The sequence below is a fragment of the Pygocentrus nattereri genome, chromosome 6, assembly GCF_015220715.1.
Source record: "Pygocentrus nattereri isolate fPygNat1 chromosome 6, fPygNat1.pri, whole genome shotgun sequence".
NCBI classification, from domain to species: domain Eukaryota; kingdom Metazoa; phylum Chordata; class Actinopteri; order Characiformes; family Serrasalmidae; genus Pygocentrus; species Pygocentrus nattereri.
In genome coordinates this window covers 7906702-7929773 of record NC_051216.1, presented here as the reverse complement: position 1 = coordinate 7929773, position 23072 = coordinate 7906702, and the positions used below count along the sequence as shown (strand labels likewise).

The following is a 23072-nucleotide window of genomic DNA, read 5'->3' as shown; positions in this document are numbered from 1 at the left end:
GCCAGAGGTGGACAGTAATGAAGTAAATGTAATTAGTTTCTGTACTTTAGTATTTTTGGTGTATCTGTACTGAAGTTTCTCCATTTCTGGGCGACTTTTTCCTTTCACTCCACTACATTTCAGAGTCTAATATCCGACTTTTTCCTCCTACATTCTGAGAAATCTGTCGTTCCTTTTGGTTTCTGTGTGTATAAAAACGTAACATGTCAAAACGAAAGAAGCGCAAAGCCAGAGCACCAATCAGGGCCCAGCGGTCACTTTGTTTAGAGCTGGTTTTGACCTGTTGGTCATACCGACCCAGTGCAGCACGCGGTTCAACGTCAGCGCAGCAGCGTAAAACTTTGGGAGAGTCTGTTCAACATAAATGATGAACTAACCTAACTTTGTGTAAATAGAGCTCAATATAGAAATATGTCCACATATGCAGTCGAGACTGACGCGGCTTTTTTCTGAATTTCTACAAACACCATTTCATTTTATAGTAAATGAGTTTGGGCTGGTTTATGTTTATGAACAGACGCCTACAGATCAACATAGTAAAGGAGCTCATCTGTGATCCTGAGTTTAAAGCCAGTTTTTATTCAACTTAAACTTGGAACTAAGTTGTAAATAAATCTGAAACTGAAACTTTGCTTGTGTGTAAAAAGTGATTTCAGAGCCACTCGGTTCTCCCTGATGGAAACTGTTTACCTTCAGTTTTTTGTGCTTCTGATCATTTTAATAGACGTCAGCGTCACTAATTAATGACGTTCTATTAAAAGACTGGTTTACCAAGAGAGACGCTGGAGGACTTTCACCTGAAATGAGTTCATGAAGCCAGTCTGGTTATAAAAATGATAACAGGACCAGATCAGAGCCAGAATTACTCTTTTAGTACTTTTACTTTATACTTAAGTACATTTGAAGGTAAATACTTTAGTACTTTTACTCAAGTGGAGGTCTAAAGGGAGGAACTTCTACTTTTACTGGAGTGATATTTTAGCTTGGGGGGTCTCGACTTTAACTCGAGTTCATGATTTGTGTATTTTATCCACCACTGTGAACAACTCTGACTGTTTCTCTACAACAGAGAATTCCACATCAAACCACTCTGAATGGAACGGTTTACCGCTTAACCATGTAATTATGGAGAAACTTTGGTGGAATTGCCCTTTATCAGCATGGGGAGGTATTGGTCTATTTAAGTCATGTTGCTTCTCTTCTTGCAGTGGTCATCTTAAAGGGTCAGTATTGTGTGAATCTGAATTTTTCTTTGATGTAGCCTGTAAACATTGTTAACGATTCAAAATATACGGTTCACTCCCCAGTCGTCCACACAGCCCATATATGGACAGCAAAAACAGCCAAAGCACAACAAAAGCAGCCTGTGTAACGAATCAACAGATACCAGACGTGTGCGGATAAAACCAAGAATACTGGATTTATTCTCATGGAAGGTAAACATAGTCGAATAACAGGCGGGGGTCAGAACCAGAAGGCGAAGCAACATCACGATAGTGTTCATAACACGAGGCGAACGAAACAATAGGGCAAGGCGGAAAACAGTTAAAAGGCAGGAGGCAAAATGCTCCAAAACACACAGAGCAAGAGTCCACGGCAAAAGTGCAAAAGGGAAAAGCAGAAATCGGAGAGTGAGTAAACAGGCAAAAGGTCAAAAACATCAAACCCAATCAGAAGAAACTGCTCAGTAGGTTCTCAGGGAAGCAGTACCTCGCACTGAGTCTAAAGCCCGGGCTTATAAGCTATCTGAAAACCACATGTGACAAACATACACAGGTGACAGTACTTGGTAGTCAGTGGACTGTGAGCGGTGATAGGTCAGCACATGATTGTCAACTGTCATGTGATCCCCGTTAGTGCTGTGGGCACTGTAATCTTTATCCAAGTCACAAGGAGGTTGAGAAGTCACCTGACCTCCCGAAGGAGTCTGGGTAATGTAGTCTGTTTCCTTCTGAGAGTTTGTGCAAGGCTTGACAGCCTGTTTGATTATGTCACACAAACATGATTTTACATACATTATATATATATATATACATACACATACACACACACACACACACACACACACATATATATATCCATCCATCCATCCATCCATTTTCTAAGCCGCCTCTCCGTCAGGGTCACGGGGGGGTTGCACGTTGCCAGTCCATCGCAGGGCAGACAGACAGACACAGACAGTCACACCCAGGGGCAATTCAGCATGTCCAATTGGCCTGACTGCATGTCTTTGGACTGTGGGAGGAAACCCACGCAGACACGGGGAGAACATGCAAACTCCACACAGAGATACACACACACACACACACACACACACACACACACACACACACACACACACATATATATATATATATATATATATATATATATGAGAACTGTAAGCATCCTCATATAGGATTCTCCTATTGGGTCTACAGCAGGAGTCACCCTGCTTTTTGAATGAGGAACAATACAGGCCAATCAGATATCATATATCAGTCTTTATGACATAGTCCTATAAACAGCTTTATTTAATTGTATAGGACAAAAAAAGGTACGAAAATGGTCATTTAAAATTAATTAGGACTATTTTTGGCACATAAAACCACAAAAAGAATAAAAATGAGAATAAAACACAACACACAAAAAAAAAACGTGGGCATATTGTGGGCATATTGGCCTTTTGTGGGTATAAATGTGGGCATATTGGCCCTTTAATGACTGTCATTTGCTGCATCTCAACAGGAGATTAACGGTGGAGAATGAAAAGGAATATCAGTTCTGAAAAACAGCAAAACAAAAAAAAACCACAAAGGCCAGCACAGTTTACTCCAGCATTCAGGAAGGACCCCCACTGCTGGCAGGCTGACCTCCTCACGCTACACTTGCCTGTCACTGTAAACCACTGCTTAAAAAAAATAATGTGATGTTTACAGCAATATCCGTGCCCGTGTCCCAGTGAAGGCCTGAAGGATGTTAAAAACTGGCACATGTGTGCGAACAGAGAGAGAATGTCTGTAAATGAGATCAAAATTCACGGCATTACTTTAGATCGCTAATGGCAGTTGGAGTGAACTCACTGCAGGGTTATGTGTGCAAATACCCAACTACAGAAAAATGCACAATGATAACACTGGAAAAGATTTAATAAGTGAACTCAGACAGTGTTTATGTCCAGTTTGAATAACACTGGATTTTTTTAGACTGAAATAGCCTGATTTGTGATTTTTATTGTGATTGATTAATGTTAAATCATTCTATTACATTGTTTTAAAAATCACTATTCCTGTTGGGGGTGGGGGGGGGGGTCACTTTTCCTTTCATTCCTTTCAACACCAACATCCCGCTTGAATGGAAACAGTAAAATCCCAAGAGTCAACATGAATGAAAGCAGAAAACAGGCCTGAAAACTGATAATAATCAACATCTACTTAGTTTATTTAGTCTTTTGGCCACATTTAAGGGCTATTTTTTCCATCTATGTTTACATCTGTAGCACTTGTGCCCCTCTGTCCTTGTGGGCTGGGTCCCTGGGACAGACTGAAGGCCCCTGGCTGAGCGTATGGATCAATATGATTTGTTTTGACAGGTTTAAATGTAAACGTTAGTGATATTACTCATAACTATTGATAAACACTGCAATAATTAAATAGTGTCATGTTGGATAGTTTGGACAGGAATACAGTAAAATTGATGCTTTTGCATTAAACTGTTCAGCACATAGAAGCCACACTGATTCTCCCGGTCATGAAAAGGGCTGTGGTCAAAGAGTGACCCCCACCTGAGACAGACAATCAAGCCTCGCAGCTCCAGTGCGAACCTGAAGCTGCAAAGTAGACACCAAACCAAAAGCCTTCCTGATTCACAATATTTGAGGAAAACCGTGTAAATCTGATTTTTCCCTGAACTACCAGTCTAAAGTCCTTCCTTTTACAGCAGCTGCTCCCTGTCTAAGTTCTGGGAAGCTGTCTGCAGAGTTTCACGTCCTCTACGCTCTAACGCACCTGGTCCGAGTCAGCGGGTAATTACAGAGCCTTCCGTGAGCTGAAGCAGGTGGGTCACGGCAGGAAAACACGAAACGGTGCAGGACACGTGAGTCCCTGAGACAAGAAGCAGAAAGTCCTACTTTAGCCCTTTTAGACCCTCTTGGTTTTAAATGCCTTGACTCAGTTTGTGCGTTAATTACCTCTCACTCATATCTCACTGAAGCCAACAAAGAAACTTGGCCATAAATCCATACCACACTCTTAAAAACAACAGGGCCGGAAAAAAGGGTTGGTAACACTGTGAATGTCACCTTTTTAAGCATCTATAAACACATTTATAACATGTTATAATGTGTTCCTAAGGCATTATAAACATGGTTATAAATATTTATATAAAGAATTATACTGAATTACACTTTACAGCCACATGTATTATACATTAGGAATTGTTAACGTAATGCATTATAAGTATTGTTAATAACATGCGATGCTGTCAGTGCTGAAGAAGTCAGTCCCAGCTAACGATCCAAAGTTTATTTACGCCCTGAGATTTCCAGTATTTTATTTCTCAGTGCTGGTGCTGTTGGTGCTGAATATTCAGATGCTCCAAACAGGCTGACCAGTCTAGTATTACTGCTTCTTAACCAGTGCTGAGTGTGAAGTCTAAAACCTTTGCTCTGTATCACTACACTACACTACAGTACAGTACAGTAATGCTGGTTTCTGCTGGCGTTCCTTTGGATATGCAGCGTTAAGTCAGTGCCAGGCTAATGGTGGTGTACATTAACTGTGGTGTACATTGACTGTGGTGCACATTAACAGTGGTGCACATTAACAGTGGTGTACATTAACAGTGGTGCACATTAACGGTGGTGCACATTAATGGTGGTGCACATTAACGGTGGTGAACATTAACAGTGGTGCACATTAACGGTGGTGAACATTGACTTTCCCACATTGCGTGAAACACTGATGTTGCTCTAGTTTAAACTATGACAGCTGAATCCTGTAATGAGCTTATTGTGTTTTAATGTTTCAGTAAATACTTCAGCCTGAAGCCTCAGTCTAAACACTGGAGGAGGCTTTAGTCCAGCACGCTTCACTTTACTTAGAGCGGACAAATACGACTTATTAGCTCTGATAACTTGTAATGAACAATACCGTGCTTTGGGTAACACTTTATTTGGAGCGGTCCTTTGTAGATGATTAATAAATTTTTAATAGATTGTCAGTAACACATCAACAACATTTCAGTGAAGTAGCGGCAGTGAAGCATCTGAATACACTGAAGTAAATATCTTGCAGATGTTCTGTTGATACATTACTTACATTAAGTAGACTTACATTAAGCTTTTAATATATTACTTCCATTATGCAAAACCTAACATTAATATAATGTTAAGGTTCGAAGGGTGACGCAATGAAATCTGGACCTTCAATCTCGTTTTTTGCAGCCACTAGTAGGAATGACACTAGGGGGTCAATCAGTTCCATAAACATTTCAGTTAAATTACCAGTGATTACAAATTACAGGACTGGAGTCTGGATTCCAAGTCTTGGTTTTTAAGATGTTTGTTCTATTCCAATTAAAGGTTTTTCCCAGAACTGTACGTCCAAGAAAACATTATGTCTCAGAGTGCACATCTATGTTTGTTATGATCTGGGTTTGATGGGAAGTCTTGTTCTGTAGAAAGAACAAAACAATCCTTTATATTTTCGCCATGTTTTCGTCATTTTTTTACATTAAACGAAAACAGATATGCAGCCTCAAAACTGTCTCTACAGAATGTAACCTGAATGCAAACGTAGACCGGATTGCAATGAGTCAAATGATCATTTCACTTCGTTTAGATATTTATGTAACATGAATCAAATGCATGAGAGAAAAAAAACAGCAATAAGAACATTCTTATATTTCCTTGTCCACTTTTAACATTTATATGGGTTTACGTACCAAAAATCGTTCATTAATTTTTACACGATCGCGCTCCAACTCTGCTTGATTACAATTAAAGTGGCTATTTAATTTTTTTTTTTACCTATATATGCCAACAAGCTCTATTCTTATTGGCTGCTCTGTATTGTGCCTCACTGCAAGTCAGCAATCAAGAGAAAACTTCATCAAAGTAAATACAGAGGGTTTACTATAAGATGTAAAACATGGATAAGCCTCAAAAAGAGCAAACACATCTAAAAAAGCCTGTCCAGATCTGGAACAACGTCTTGTAGACAGAAAAGACACAGATCAACTTGTATCAGAAATACAGGAAGAGAGGAGTATTGAGGAGAGAAGGAACTGCTCACGATCCAGAGCATATGACTCATACTCGTCTGCAAAGCATGGCGGTGGTAGTGTCATTGCATGGGCATGTATGACTGCTAAAGGAACGGGTATTTACTGATGTCACTGCTGATGAAAGCACAAATGGACCATGACTCGGAACACAAGTCTTTTCTAAGGCAGTGGAATGTTCTGTGGTGGCCAAGTCACCTGACCTCAGCCCAACTGAGCATGTTTTTCACTCACCGAAGACAAAATGACCCAAAGAACAAGCAGAAAGTGAAGACAGCTGCAGTAAAGGCTTGGTAGAGTGTTACCAGGAAGGAAAACAGGGGTCTTGTGAGGCCTATGTGGTCCAGACTTCAGGCAGTCATTGACAATCATCAAGTTTTAAAACTGACAATTTAATTTTTGATTGTTAGTTTGTCAAATTCCTTCTGAGCCCTGAAAAATTAGGGGCTCTCTATAAAATTGGTTGTAATAACTTCATTGTTCAGCCAATTTGGATGTGAATACCGTCATATTTATTATTTAATTTCAACTCCAATACGTTGTGCTACGCTGTTAGAAATAAAGGCTCTATGCAGGTACTTGTTTCACTCATCACGGTACAAACAATTTAAGTGTTCCCTCAAAGGTACAGCAGTGGTTTAAGGTCCAATTGTGAACTTTAACCTCAAACTCCTTGGGACCACCGGTGGTTCCAAACCATACTTGGTCATGTTCTTCATAACGTTCATGTTCCATAAGCTCCATTCAGAAGCTGGGCGTCGTGTGAGGCTGTAGCTCTTCTCTCCAGTCTAATAGACGGTGATGTCATTTTAAACCCTTATAATAAAAGAAGCTGAACTTTGTTTTTCTACTGAAAGTCGACCCGTTTTTCCCCAAATCTGGGCTCTAAACTATAAACAGACGGCGTCTCTTCAGTGATCTGCATGATTTTTATAAAGTAATTCTTAGAGGGCTCCTGAGTGGCGCAACCGTCTCAGTGTTGGCTCGGTCATCAGGAGATCACGAGTTCCATCCCTGGTGATGCTACAGCCATCTGTAGCCGGGAGTCCCCCCTTCTCCCCCCCATCACTCAGCGTGATACTAGTCAGTGCAGGCGTCTGTTAGCAGACGTAGCAGATCTGGCGGTCGGCGCTTTCCTCCGCGCGAGTCCGGCTGTCCCGTGACGTCGCGTGAGCGGCAGCTCGAAAAGAAGCGGCGGCTGGTTTCACAGGTCTCAGAGGAAGCCTGTGCTGCCTTCACCCTCCTAGCACTGGTAGCATCGTGTGATTGGGGGAGTCCTAAGTAGTGGATGGAATTGGAAAAACGACTAAATTGGGGAGAAAATCGGGTAAAATAAATAAATAAATAAAACTCTGTCTCTGACATGTTTGGCTTTCAGCAGTAAATTGTAAGCATATAGTGATATGTGTAGATCATAAAACACATGTTCTGTTCATTTAAGAGGAGCTTTAACAAAAAATAAATAAAACAAAAAAAAAGTTTTTATTAATCAGTAATTTCATGCAGTTACCGAATAATTTGTCTCATGATTTGTTCATAATTCAGATTCAATGAGAGGTTAAATAGGATGTTCCAGGTGAAAAGTACGTATTTGTACCTGTACAAAAACAGAACAGTACAATAAAAGCCTGGAGGCGAGGCGGGGCGTACGGAGTCAGTACAGCTTAGATCACATCATTTCAGTGGATTATGGTTCAGTTATGATCCCTGACTAAAGGTACTGAGATGGACCCTTGAGGGTCCCACCCCAGTGACAGTTTAGTAACTATTTAGTTTAGTGCAGTAATAATAACCGTGTCTAAATTTACAGACCTGACTGTAAATATTATACTTCTCTGTACAGCTAATCAAGACCCAATTTCAAGAGTTTATAATGTTTACATATCAACAGTGGCAGGCAGTTTAATGTAAACCGATCAGGAGGCCTGGGAGGCGCACGAGCCGCCCCGAACGAGAGACGTCATTTTTACAGACTGCTGGAAAAATCTCATCAATATTCAGAAACAGAGCTGATTAAGGTAATAGCTGTTACCTGGGAAACGGCAGCGACGGTACAAGAGCCCTTCCGCGGAAAGCGTAGATCTGTGTTTGAAGTTTTTTTAGGTTATGGGCTTTTCACGAGGTTCAATTCTGGTTGCATTTACCTTGATTAAAGCGAGAGCGAGAGCACTGACAATTTCCCTCTTTTTTCCCCTCTTTCTTGAACCCCACTTTTTATTTCGTCAAAAGCACTTGTAATAATTTGAGCGATTAAAAGCATGAAGCGCGTTTTCATAAGGGAGGTAAAAAGGCACAGCCGGGGACTTAAAAGCCAGCGACGACTGTTTATCAAGCACGCGCTGCTGTTGTCATAGTAATTAACCTCTTAAAAGGGAAAAGCATCATCAAAGAAAACACTCTCCAATCAGCCACCAACAGGCAGCTGAGCCTCAGCGTACACCCCGAACCTCTCCAAAGAGCACGGCGGAGAAACGGCTCAGGGACCGACCCAACCCCAGCCAATCTCTCCACTGCGCCGTAACAATACAGCAAAACCACCCGTGCATGAGCAAATAATAGCGAGTGAAGAGCGGGGATCAAACGGGGGGACAAGAGGGCCCCAGTGTTCAATTTGCCTTGTTAAATGACTATTACTTAAAAATAATGTAAAGAATGTAGATTGAAATATTAAACCAGATAATATATTTTAAAGGCTTTTTTTTGTTTTTGAAAATAAGATGTTTTAACTAATAAAAATATACAGTAATGATCTATTTATAATTATTTCTTATCCCGTTCACTTCAATCAATACTTTTGAAATATGAGGAATTCTGGATATAACCTGTATTATAACTTTATTCTTGATGTTACACGGTTTCATTCCAGAGCTATGAATCTTCTCACTGTGTAGTCTAGCCATCATGCCTTCTTCAATCATCAATTATCTATAGCTCGGTTTTCATTCTGGACACATTTGAAGTGTTTCGCTTTTTATGTCTTTCCCTTAGTATTTGAAATCTATAATGCTGTATATTATTATCACGACTTTTTACATATACATTCAGAAAACTGGTTCTAAAGGACTGAAAACAATGCTTTCCACATTTTTGCATGGTTGTGTACTTAGTTTTAACTTAGTTAGTTAATATATATAAAAAACACATTACGCAGAAAATGTGCCATAATACCTTTAGGGGGCAGTGGTGTGTAGTGTTTGTTTATTTGAGCTCTAGCTGTGCCAGACTTCTGTTGGACATACCCTTTGCTGAAATAACCCTAGATTGCACTTCTTTAAGCTTTAGCTGAGCTATGGCTGCTTTTCTCGCATCTCCAGCAGGAAACTTTTCCACGAAAATAGAACAGTTTCTTGCAAAATATCTCTAAACGTTTGATTATTTATGAGACTGAATACAGCTTCTCAATTTTCCCGTTCGCCTTAAATGGTGCCTCAGGCTACAGAATGTAACTGCTAGACCATTTAAGGCGGAACGGGAAAATTCGAACAAGAAGCTGCTGTTTCAAGAAACTGATTTCAGCTTTGCAACTTTTCGTGTTTGACAGTTTCTCGTTGCAGATTAAAAGTATCAGGAAACCAGCTGGAGTGATTCTAAATGTAAAAAGTCCATTTGTCTCCAAATTATCGATGTTTGTCTTAAATCTCTCTCTTTGCCATTTCGTTAGCTCCTAGCTAGGCGAGACTGTTGTCTGTGTTGCTATGGTGACCAGCAGTCTGTGCTGATCTTCAGGGTTAAAAGGGTGAATCAGCTGCTCTACATTAACCGCAGTATTTAAGACCATTTACTGTTAAACTGTGTTGAAGGATCAGCAGAGCTTTATTTTACTGTAGAGGAGGATTATTTTATTATTACCTACTGATCTGATTCTGCTGTGGAGCCGCAACAGGGCAGTAGAAGAGTCACATGTTGGTAACCCCTGGACTGGAGGGTGGCTAACAAGCTCTGCATCAACATATGGGCTACAGTCTTTAACTGTACACCAGCCAAGTGGAGCTACAAAGGAGAGGTTCGTAATAAAATGGCCAGAGATTGAGCAGTAGTGAGAGCTGGGACTGAGGTGATCAAGTCAACCTGGCTCTGGTATTCTTTTTCAAGTCTGTTTCATCATCCAGCCAAATTCCTAGTCCTAGAAATGTGCAGCCTGACCAGTAGCCGGTACTTCAAACACTCACTCCCCCCCCCCACCTCTCCACCTCTCCACCTCTCTCCCTCTCTCTCTCTCTCTGCAGGAAGGTTCTGGAGGTTTTAATAAAACAAAATGGCAGGTTGCATGAAGCCGGTGCTTATTAGCGCTGGTTCTTAGAGGGACTGTGTCCCTGAGGCCGGGCTGGGAGTCATGACATTTGCACTCAGGATGAAGCAAGGAAAGGCCCCGCCAGTGGTTGGGGGGGCGGGGGGTTGAAACATCTCTACCACCTCTGCTTCTGATTGTGCTCTACAGCACCCCAGCCAATAGCCCGATGTAGGAGACCACTCTTCCCCCCAAAGGTTAGCCAACACCTTATCTCACCACACACAAGTGCTTTCACTCTCGCCAAAGAAAGGGAGTGAAAAGGATGGAGTGAATCAGGACTCTACATCAACAGAGGCTTATCGTCCTGAAGTATGCAGACTTTAGGCCATTTAATTAATGTTTTAGGAGAAAAAAAGGGAGTTTTCCTGCAGGAACTTTCATCCAAGCAGAGAGACTCACTATCTGTAAAGCGTGTGAAAGGTCACAGTCACACAGACAAAAAAGGAGTGAATTTAGGAGGAAACGGGGGGAAAAACACAGAGATTAGTTCCAGAAGACATGTAACAGAAAGATGAATAGAGATTTCCACAGTAAACACCTAAGTATTTCACCTTCAACTGACTTCCTGCTGAAGCAAATCCAATAGATCCACCAGCAAATAAGAGGGGAGCTCCTCAGTCATGAGTGAAAGTGCACGCCGGTGGGATTTAATCAGTATAATTCCGGTTTTGGAGGCTGAATTCCAATTAGACTGTGTGTTATGGTCACTCAGCTGAACCAATGCGCTGTAATCCACCTGGTGCACAGTCTGCCTGACCAAGAACAGGTCAAATGCTGTAGCTCTGAGGGCTCAGGTGTGTTCTTAAACCTTGTCTTCATCATCAAGCCACCATCATCCTCCTCAAATCAACATTAATTTGGGGAAAATATCTAAATGTGTTTTCTTGGAGCAGCCTTGTTAGTTTGATTTAAAGTCCAGGCCTGTTTTATTGGCCAGACTTCCAGTTAATCGTGGTTGTGTTGTCCTGTTCGCTTCACAAGGGTGTTTAGCTGCTGATTGGCCTGACTCACTTACAGACAGTTCACACGCTCCATACTATTAGGTAAAAATTCTCCATTTATAACTCTAATAATTCAAACTGCAGCTCTTTCATTTGAAAATTACACTTTAAAATCTGGATATTGATATTAAAATGATCTTTCAGCCCATCTGCAATCTGCTCTTTAATGGTGCAGAGCAGTAAACTAAGGAAGCCCATTTCCAGCAGATACAGAAGAAATAAAAAGAAATACATTTTTTATTTCTGGCAGCAGTATGTCAAAAATTTGACTTATTATCTCAAAAAACGACTTATTCATTAAAAAAAGGTCTCAACAACTTGACTTATTTTCTTGTAATAATGACATCATGAACTAATCCCTACTTCAACATGGCATGTGAATATTTTGACTGAAGAAGTCATTATTTTGAGATACTAAGTTTAACTCTTGAGAAAATAAGTCATTATTTTAAGTCAATAACATAAGTCATAGGACATAAGTCACTATTTCAAGATTTTGAGTTAAAATTCTCCAAAAAAGTTTCAAAATATTCTGTTTCAAATGTTGACAACGTCATTATTTTGAGATACTATCCTATTTTGAAGAAATAAGTCATTATTTCACTGTCAAAAATAGTCAAATTATCAAAATGTTGAGAAAATACATTGTTAATTTGAGATACTAATTTGATAGTTATTATTGTGAGTTACTGCCTCAACATTTTTGAGAAAAGAAGTCTGTTTTTCAGGATGAGTCAAAAGTTTGAGAAAATAAGAAATCACTTTGACAAAATGAGTAAAAACAAAAAAAAAAATTGAGAAACTAAGTCATTATTTCAAGATACCAAGTCAACTTTTTTTAGAGAAATTAAGTCATAATTTTATAATAAGTCAACTTTTTAGGAAAATAAGCAATTATTTCAACATAATAAGTCAAAATTCTAAGAAAAATAAGCAACTATTTCAAAACGCATGCTGCCAGAAACTAAGAAGGATTAAAAAAGGCAGTTTTTTCTCCTCTACCTGGCAGGGATGGGCTTCCATTGTACATGAAGGCTGATGGTGAGATTTGAAGTCAGAAATGCTTTAAAAATGCTAATTTGATGAATAATAAATGAAGTGCATGATCTCATTAGGCTGCTAACTGCTCTTAAAATAGCTGACATTCATTCCCTAACATTCACTTTCATCAGTCAGGACTTACTGAAGTAATGGTACAACTATCCAATCACAAGCTTTAAGTTTACTAACAGAAAACACTGTAAACGTCCACAGAGACTGTCTGGCACGTCATTCCAAAGCCTTTGTTGTGGCGGTGCTAAAAATGAATGGGAATTTTAGAAATCGCTTAAAACGTGGAGGCAGAAAACACTGGAAACCCCAGTCAGCTCAACTCTGCCTACAACAGGGAAAGTAGAGCGCTTTTAAAATGCTCTCGCTCGTGTTCCAGGTTCAATATAAAGTGACTGTTTCGTTCCAGTGCGCCTCGGGACGATGACATCATAGCGAGCTCTCACGTAGGGTGCGGATATTATTACTCCACTGTTATGCTTCTTAAGCCTTTGTACACAGGAAAACAGACACTGTGGCCATGACTTCATATTTTCTCTGGCCATTAACATCACTGGCGGACCGGAGGCCCACTGCAGAGGGAGCACCATAAATCCATGGTAAGATGCTGCTTGAAAATGAAAAAAAAAAAAAGCAAGACACTTTAAATTTCAGAGAACTTTCCCCCTGTTGACAGATCGAGGACAATTTCCTATGGCGCGAGAATGCCTCAGATGTTTTGAATTAAATGAGCATGCTCCTGCCTCAGGACAGCGCGACTTATTCATCCTGGCCCCAAACGATGAACATTCCACACCTCGTCCCTCGGGGCTCCACGCTAACCCCCCCACCCCCCCACACACCTGAATCCATCACCGCTAGCTCTGCGCTGCTGATCCGCGGCATGGAAAGAGAATGTCACCTGAAGCGTTTGATTCAAACAGGCAATCGGTTTGGTCTTAGTGGCAATGATGGAAAATGTCACTGCACCAGCAAATAACCACTGCAGAAGATATCAGACTACTCTGTGAGAGATTAATCCGAGGTCATCGGGCCCTGTGCTGACTTTCCCTCCACCTAACGTCCTTTTCTGTTAACAATTTGGCGACTGTAGATGTTTTCTAGATGCCCGACCTGTCGTCAAATGATATCAAGCCTAACCTAACACTCGCTCTAATCCTAAACTTAACTTCCACTCAAAAACTAAATCTAAATCCAACACAAATTCTAACCCTAATCTTAACCTCAACTCAAAACCTAATCTTAAACCCAACACCCATTCCAACCTAAACCTTAGCCTCAAACCAAAACCTAATCCTAAACTCAACATTCATTCTAACCCTAACATTAGAGTTCTAACCTAACCTTAGGATTCGAGGGTTCTAACCCAAACCTCAACCTCAAACCAACTTGTTACCATAATGAAGTAATTATTAGGTTGAATGGACAGTTCTGTTTTCACAACCCTAAGCTTAAGATGAACCCAAACCATAAACCCAGTTCTCACTCTAAATCTAATTGTAACCTTAATTCAAAACCTAAAGTTAAACTTATACTCACTCAAATTCTAATCTAAACGTCAACCCAAAGCTTAAACCCAACACTAACTGTAATATTAGCCAATACTAACCTTAAAGTGAACTCTAACGTTAATCTCAGCCTCAATCTAAAACTTAAACCCAACACTCAGTCCAATTCTAACCTTAAGCTCAGCACAAAACCTAAACCCAACACTCACTCCAATTCTAATCTTAAACTCAACACAAAATCTAAACCCAGCACTCACTCCAATTCTAAGCTTAAACTCAACACAAAATCTAAAGCCAACACTCACTCCAATTCTAAGCTTAAACTCAGCACAAAACCTAAACCCAACACTCACTCCAATTCTAAGCTTAAACTCAACACAAAATCTAAACCCAGCACTCACTCCAATTCTAAGCTTAAACTCAGCACAAAACCTAAACCCAACACTCACTCCAATTCTAAGCTTAAACTCAACACAAAATCTAAACCCAGCACTCAGTCCAATTCTAAGCTTAAACTCAACACAAAATCTAAACCCAGCACTCAGTCCAATTCTAACCTTAAACTCAACACAAAATCTAAACCCAGCACTCAGTCCAATTCTAACCTTAAACTCAACACAAAATCTAAACCCAGCACTCAGTCCAATTCTAACCTTAAACTCAACACAAAATCTAAACCCAGCACTCAGTCCAATTCTCCAATACAACTCACTCTAACCCTAACCCTTACCATCAACCCAAAACCTAAATCTAAACTCAACACTCACTAACTCTAATCTTTACCTCAATCTATTACCTAAACTTAACACTCACTCTAATTCTAAACTTAATCTCAACCCCAAACCTAAACCTATTTCTTGTTCCAACACTTAACCTCAATCTCAAACCTAAATCTAACATGCAGTCTAATCTTAAACTCAACCCAAAACCTAAACTCAACACTCACTCCAGTTCTAACCCCAAACGTCAACCTACTTTTCAGAATGGATCATTCATTAGAGCTAAAACCAATCCTAATCCTAGTGCTAATGCTCACTTTAATGGTGGTGCCAGTTCCACCAACAGTCTGAGTATCTATACATCTGATAAAGAGCACCAGATCATTAGAGCTACAATCCAAACCAGTCCAGCACTTAGCAGCACATCAATCCACTCTGCTCTTTTATAATTAGAACAAAGTGTCAAAAGTGCTGTAAGTGTGTCATCGCTGCAGCAGATTGCTATTAAATCGCCTGGATTGAGTCCTAATTACACCAACGCCATCTCTAAGCATGAGAGAGCTTCATCATTTGGACGACGACAGGCCAGAGAGATCATTTTGCATGCGTACAATTACAGAGCTGCTGGTTAAAGAGGGGGGCCAGGAATAGCTCACACTGATACAGTATGAACCATCTGGCCTTGTAACAGAGATGCTATTCCAGGCAAGCTCAGCCCACAAACCAGCATCTCCTGAACACTCTGTTTACCCTTAAATCATCACGATCTTGTTAAGCCATATTAGCAGGGATGCCAACAGGAACGAACGAAAATATGATAAACACTTTTACTGAAGAATCTCTGAATCACGGCGGCAGGAAGACGCGACGCAGGCCTACGAGACGCTAACGAAACAGCAGGCATCTTCTCTCACTTGCTCAGACATTCAACAGCTGTATGACTAGTGGATTTAAATTTAGAACTGCATCATAAGCACCTGATTCTTGATTAATATCTCTTAAAAACAGGCTCTACTCTACTGTACCAGCAGTGGATATTACTACAATATGTCCAAACCTTCGTATTTCTTCTGAAATGAAGGGTATTAATAGTGCGTTTGTCCTCCTTTGCTGCAGTAACAGCCTCTACTCTTCTGGGAAGGCATTACTAGATGTTGGAACATTGCTGGGAGGATTTGATTGAGCATTACAGAGGTCAGGTACTGATGATGGATGATCAGGATCACTCCAGCTCATCCCAAAGGTATTGGATGGAGCTCCATCACTCCAGAGAATGCTGGCCCACTGCTCCACAACCCAGTGCTGGAGGGATTTAGACCCCTCTAGCAGACCAGCAGGGTGACCTTAGGCTTGTGCTGCTGCTCCAGAGTGTCCCATTCATTTGGTCAGTGCTTTTCTATGAATATTATAGGTATAATAAGCTGAGCACAACTGAACCCCTGCATCAGCAATAGGTGCAGCCTAAAGTGGCCGAGTTCATTCATTAGGACTGCCTGGATACTTTTGAACACGTCATGTTGCAAGTAGGTCTACAGCTGGGGCAGCTACACAGGAAAGCTTGCTGGCTCGATCTCCAGGGTTTAGTTTCTAGAAGGAGAACACAACTTATTTATGGTCTACAGAAAAATACTCTAGAGACTAGAAGCCTCTAGTGCCACCTTGCTGGTGAACAGTTTGAGACTGTAGCTCATCTGTTGATGTTTAGTTTGTGTTAGCCATTCTCAAGCTCATTCTCATCAGATTCTGACCACAGAGTTGCTCTTGTCTGGATATTTTTGAGCGGTGGTCCACTCTCAACCTAAAACCCCAGTAACACTACTATGCCATTAACCTCTAGTAGTACTTTTACATTGGCAGTGAATGGGACTGAACTGAAGTAAAAGACACAAGAAAGAAACAAGTGCTGTACTTTCATATGAATCACTCGTAACTCATTAAAGTGGAAAGTGCAGATTCTAAACTTCCTATTCATACCACGTTTGTGCCTGTAAGCAGAAGAGAAGATATTTATTATGATTTAAATTTGACAGAGAGACTGTTGTGTATACAACAGTATTTTGTTTCTCAGAAAGAAGAAACATCTGTTCCGTTTTTGTTTGTTTTTGTCGTTTACATGCACTCAATAAACCAGTCATAATCAGCTTTCTGCAGCTATTAGATTATTCAAATGAATAAAAAAAACACTAGTGAACACACACACTAGGGGGCAGCGAGCACATTTGCCTAGAGCAGTTGGGGGGTTGGGTGTCTTGCTCAAGGGCACTTCAGTCACGTACTGTCAGCTCAGGGGATCAAACCAGCAACCTATAATTCAAATCTGACTACTTGCATTTTTGCATATTTTATTTCTTTAACATTATCGGCTGCTGGAATCCTCTACAAACCAAACACTGCCTTCCGTTACTGTTGGCCTGGTTGCTACCTCAGTGATTGCTATGCTTATATATGCTAGGCTACCTGTTAATACGTCATAATCATGGCATATTCTGATCTAGAAATCCGATTAAGAAATCCAATAAAGAGGCGGGATTTGAGCTCAGCAATCAGATTTCTCAGTGTGAACTCTTACTCTGATTTCTTTCAGATTTCTCTGTGTGAACTCTTACTCTGATTTCTTTCAGATTTCTCAGTGTGAACTCTTACTCTGATTTCTTTCAGATTTCTCTGTGTGAACTCTTACTCTGATTTCTTTCAGATTTCTCAGTGTGAACTCTTACTCTGATTTCTTTCAGATTTCTCAGTGTGAACTCTTACTCTGATTTCTTTCAGATTTCTCAGTACATGTGAACTCTTACTCTGATTTCTTTCAGATTTCTCAGCACTGTGAGCTCTTACTCTGATTTCTTTCAGATTTCTCAGTGTGAGCTCTTACTCTGATTTCTTTCAGATTTCTCAGTACATGTGAGCTCTTACTCTGATTTCTTTCAGATTTCTCAGTGTGAACTCTTACTCTGATTTCTTTCAGATTTCTCAGTGTGAACTCTTACTCTGATTTCTTTCAGATTTCTCAGTGTGAACTCTTACTCTGATTTCTTTCAGATTTCTCAGTGTGAACTCTTACTCTGATTTCTTTCAGATTTCTCAGTGTGAGCTCTTACTCTGATTTCTTTCAGATTTCTCAGTGTGAACTCTTACTCTGATTTCTTTCAGATTTCTCAGTGTGAACTCTTACTGATTTCTTTCAGATTTCTCAGCCTGCGCGTGTGCAGAGCAGACTTAGAACCATAAGATGTGTGAAGTCTATACTCCACCAGAGGGCAGTGTAGAGCGCTATGTTTTGGTCAGAGTACAGATTAAGAAAGACTACTGCAGCCGTCTAAAAGCTGAGAGAGAAGCACTGCACAATGCAGCCGATACGACAGAACGCAGCTATAGCACATATGAAGTGCTGCAATGCAGATAAGCATCAAACTCAAGCTCATCACTCGTATACATTTAACGAAACACAACTATTAACATTGTTTAGTGAATTTATCATGTTTGGTGTCATCTATATACCCTTCACAGACTCACTGTTCTCAGTGTTAATCATATATAATCACTTTTTGGTGTAAATTTTATGCCACATCACCTACACTGCAAAAAATGGTATCTTGTCAAGTACAATTATCATAAATATTGTCCATTTATCTATATATAGCTTATTTCTAGACATTTTTTATTTGTTTTAAGTAATTTTATCATCAAGTAAAATCACTATAGTGGCCGATAATGCTGCTGGTTTCAAGCACATTTCTAAGCCAAATTATCTAAAAATATAGTAAGATAAATGAATAAAATCACTTAAAACAAGTAAAACTAGTAAAACTAAAACAAAAGTCTAGAAATAAGGTAGACAATCTTAAATTAAGCTTACAACAATTTAAAACTGAGAAATTTAGATTTAATGACTATATTCAAGATCATTGTACTCGACAAGATACCATTTGCAGTGTGTCTTTGTGGTGTGAGTTCAATGTATTACAGTAATAGTAAGATGTTGGGTGGGATTGTTTGATGCTTTTGTTGTTGTTTCTAACAATATCTTACCAATCTGAATATCAGATTTGACGGAAATGCCCATTTCTAGTCTGGAACAGTGCATGTTTTGCTCCTGGAGAGCTACTATCCTCTTCCAGAACACCTGATCCAACCCATGAAGGTGGCGGTAATTCGCTGATTAGCTGGAGCAGGTGTGTCGCTGCGGAGAAAACACTCAACCGGAAAACGCGCATGTAGAAAATCACCTTCGTCTCCATTCTTTGTTAATGGCAGCTCCAAACTAAGCACAGCTCACATTCACGAAATTGCACTACCTGCTAGACGGTGTAAATCCGGATGTTATTGAAAGGGATTTGCTTATTAGTAAGCTTAGAAGGCTTTACATAGCCTGATGTTCATCACAAACGGGGGCGACAGAGTAAACACAGAAGATAATTGAGGCGCATTCCGCGTCTGGGTCAACGGCAAACAGAGACAGAGCCGTCAGCTGTCCGTCCAGGGCGGGCTCGAGCTAATGAGACAAAGCGTCTCTGCCTTAAGCACGGCGGGGACTGCAGGGCTATGAGACTACTTACCATGACACAGTTGCTGAAGTGCTATAAAAAAAAAGAAAAAAAAGAAAATTGCGTCTGCGTGTAGACATCGCAGGCATAGCCATCGCTATTTCAGGTAAATCTAATAATGTGACCAAATTCAATTTAAATGCAGATTTGCATGCCAGCACTCGACGTCTGGGGGGGAAGGAGAGACAGAGCAGAGCCAGTATGCTTTAAAACACAATTTAGCCAAATGAAAATGCCCCTAACAAACATCACCTGATAAACAGGCCGAATGAAATTAAGTCCCACAGCGAGTTCATGTCCTCCTGTTATGGAGAATGATTCGATTTCCAAAAAAAAAAAAAAACAAAAAAAAAACCAGGGCCCTGGACGCAATTTCTAACGTTATCTGCTGACGTCTACCCACAGTGATGGAGATCTGCACAGCACATTCCTCCTGCAGCAAAAGGGTAGTTTGATCTAATGAAACTAATAGAGCTACAGTAAAATTACAATGGCCACTGACAAGGTAGGTGTTTCTAATAAAGTGGCCAGTGAGTGGAAACACGAGGTGGGTGTTTCTAATAAAGTGGCCAGTGAGTGGAAACACGAGGTGGGTGTTTCTAATAAAGTGGCCACTGAGTGGAAACATGAGGTAGGTGTTTCTAATAAAGTGGCCAGGCGGTGGATGTACAAGGTGAGTGTTTCAAATAAAGTGGCCACTGAGTGGAAGCACACGGTGGGTGTTTCTAATAATCTGGCCAGTTAGTGTAAGCCCAAGGTGGACGTTTCTTAAAAAGTGGCCACTGAGTGGAAACACAGGGTGGGTGCTTTTAATAATGTGGCAAGTTAGTGGAAGTACAAGGTAGGTGTTTCTAATAAAGTGGCCAGTGAGTGGAAGTAGAAAGTAAGTGTTTCTAATAAAGTGGCCAGCTGGTGGAAATACAAGGTAGGTGTTTCTAATAAAATGGCCAGCTGGTGGAAGTACAAGGTAGGTGTTTCTAATAAAGTGGCCAGCTGCTGGAAATACAAGGTAGGTGTTTCTAATAAAATGGCCAGCTGGTGGAAGTACAAGGTAGGTGTTTCTAATAAAGTGGCCAGCTGCTGGAAGCAAAAGATAGGTGTTTCTAATAAATAACATGAGAAAATTACAGCATCATAGAAATAGCATAGAAAATGCCAGTAATACCAATAATACAAGCTCAATAGGTGTTTTAAAATTCCCCATATTACTTGTAATTTTGTTGTGCTCTCCTTTTAGACCATGTTATTTTATCATTCTAATGTTTTAATGATCATCTTGAGAATTATGTATTATAATTAGTAATAGTGGTACTGTTAGTATTAGCATAACTATGAAATAAAATCTAAATATTAATATATCTATGAAAGAAGGAATATGCTCCATGTGTGTTTAGGTGAGGTGAAATATATTATGTTCTCTTACCGCTGAGGAGTGATGTACTCTAACCAGTAAGGCACTCAATTCAATTCAATTCAATTCAGCTCATTTCAATTTAACTTGTACAGTGCTTTCTCCAAAAAGCACTAGTCCCAAAGCAACTTTCCAGAATCGTGGGCACAGCCACTTAATGAGCATCACCAAGGCAGACAGTGTCAGGAGAAACTCCGTAGTTTCTGAAGCACAACCACTGACAGGAAGCAGGACAGATCAGGATAAGAAAGGATAGAATAGTATAAGTTAGGATAAGCAGGAGACACTAGGGCTACACAGAGAAAGTCTTTTAAAGACTGCCATCAAATGCAGCTTGTCATGGAGCATCTGGGGTTGGACCATTGTGGCTTATTGGACGTTTAAATCAAATTTGCATGATTTTATCCCTTAATCCAAACGTAAGGCATGTTTAGTGCATGAAATGTACTACCTTAGTTTTAAACTGGAGTTACAAGGCTAATGAAGCTAAGAGATGATGGAAGCTTATATCAATCAGCAAGTCTTTGAGATGGCTTCTACTTTGGGTTTTAGCTACATTAATGTACCTCTGTACATTTTTACACATAACAGTGTGTCATGCAGTGTCAGAAACCTAACTAAAATTATTATGAACTCCACACAGTTTAAAATGTGAGATCATTTATTCAATAAAGTGGCCAGTGAGCGGAAGTAGAAGGTAGGTGTTTCTAATAAAGTGGCCAGTGAGTGGAAGTAGAAGGTAGGTGTTTCTAATAAAGCGGCCAGTGAGTGGAAGTAGAAAGTAAGTGTTTCTGATAAAGTGGCCAGTGAGTGGAAGTAGAAAGAAGGTGTTTCTAATAAAGTGGCCAGTGAGTGGAAGCAGAAAGTAAGTGTTTCTGATAAAGTGGCCAGTGAGTGGAAGCAGAAAGTAAGTGTTTCTGATAAAGTGGCCAGTGAGTGGAAGCAGAAAGTAAGTGTTTCTAATAAAGTGGCCAGTGAGTGGAAGCAGAAAGTAAGTGTTTCTGATAAAGTGGCCAGTGAGTGGAAGCAGAAAGTAAGTGTTTCTAATAAAGTGGCCAGTGAGTGGAAGCAGAAAGTAAGTGTTTCTGATAAAGTGGCCAGTGAGTGGAAGCAGAAAGTAAGTGTTTCTGATAAAGTGGCCAGTGAGTGGAAGCAGAAAGTAAGTGTTTCTGATAAAGTGGCCAGTGAGTGGAAGCAGAAAGTAAGTGTTTCTGATAAAGTGGCCAGTGAGTGGAAGCAGAAAGTAAGTGTTTCTGATAAAGTGGCCAGTGAGTGGAAGCAGAAAGTAAGTGTTTCTGATAAAGTGGCCAGTGAGTGGAAGCAGAAAGTAAGTGTTTCTGATAAAGTGGCCAGCTGGTGGAAATACAAGGTAGGTGTTTCTAATAAAATGGCCAGCTGGTGGAAGTACAAGGTAGGTGTTTCTAATAAAGTGGCCAATGAGTGGAAGTAGAAAGTAAGTGTTTCTAATAAAGTGGCCAGCTGGTGGAAATACAAGGTAGGTGTTTCTAATAAAATGGCCAGCTGGTGGAAGTACAAGGTAGGTGTTTCTAATAAAGTGGCCAGCTGCTGGAAGCAAAAGATAGGTGTTTCTAATAAATAACATGAGAAAATTACAGCATCATAGAAATAGCATAGAAAATGCCAGTAATACCAATAATACAAGCTCAATAGGTGTTTTAAAATTCCCCATATTACTTGTAATTGTGTTGTGCTCTCCTTTTAGACCATGTTATTTTATCATTCTAATGTTTTAATGATCATCTTGAGAATTATGTATTATAATTAGTAATAGTGGTACTGTTAGTATTAGCATAACTATGAAATAAAATCTAAATATTAATATATCTATGAAAGAAGGAATATGCTCCATGTGTGTTTAGGTGAGGTGAAATATATTATGTTCTCTTACCGCTGAGGAGTGATGTACTCTAACCAGTAAGGCACTCAATTCAATTCAATTCAATTCAGCTCATTTCAATTTAACTTGTACAGTGCTTTCTCCAAAAAGCACTAGTCCCAAAGCAACTTTCCAGAATCGTGGGCACAGCCACTTAATGAGCATCACCAAGGCAGACAGTGTCAGGAGAAACTCCGTAGTTTCTGAAGCACAACCACTGACAGGAAGCAGGACAGATCAGGATAAGAAAGGATAGAATAGTATAAGTTAGGATAAGCAGGAGACACTAGGGCTACACAGAGAAAGTCTTTTAAAGACTGCCATCAAATGCAGCTTGTCATGGAGCATCTGGGGTTGGACCATTGTGGCTTATTGGACGTTTAAATCAAA

General features: G+C 40.1%; 1 protein-coding gene across 4 annotated transcripts in view; it reads right to left on the bottom strand.

Moving 5' to 3' along the window:
* Positions 1-23072, bottom strand: part of znf385b (zinc finger protein 385B) — a 297663-nt gene that overhangs the window by 89907 nt on the left and 184684 nt on the right. The window lies entirely within an intron of this gene.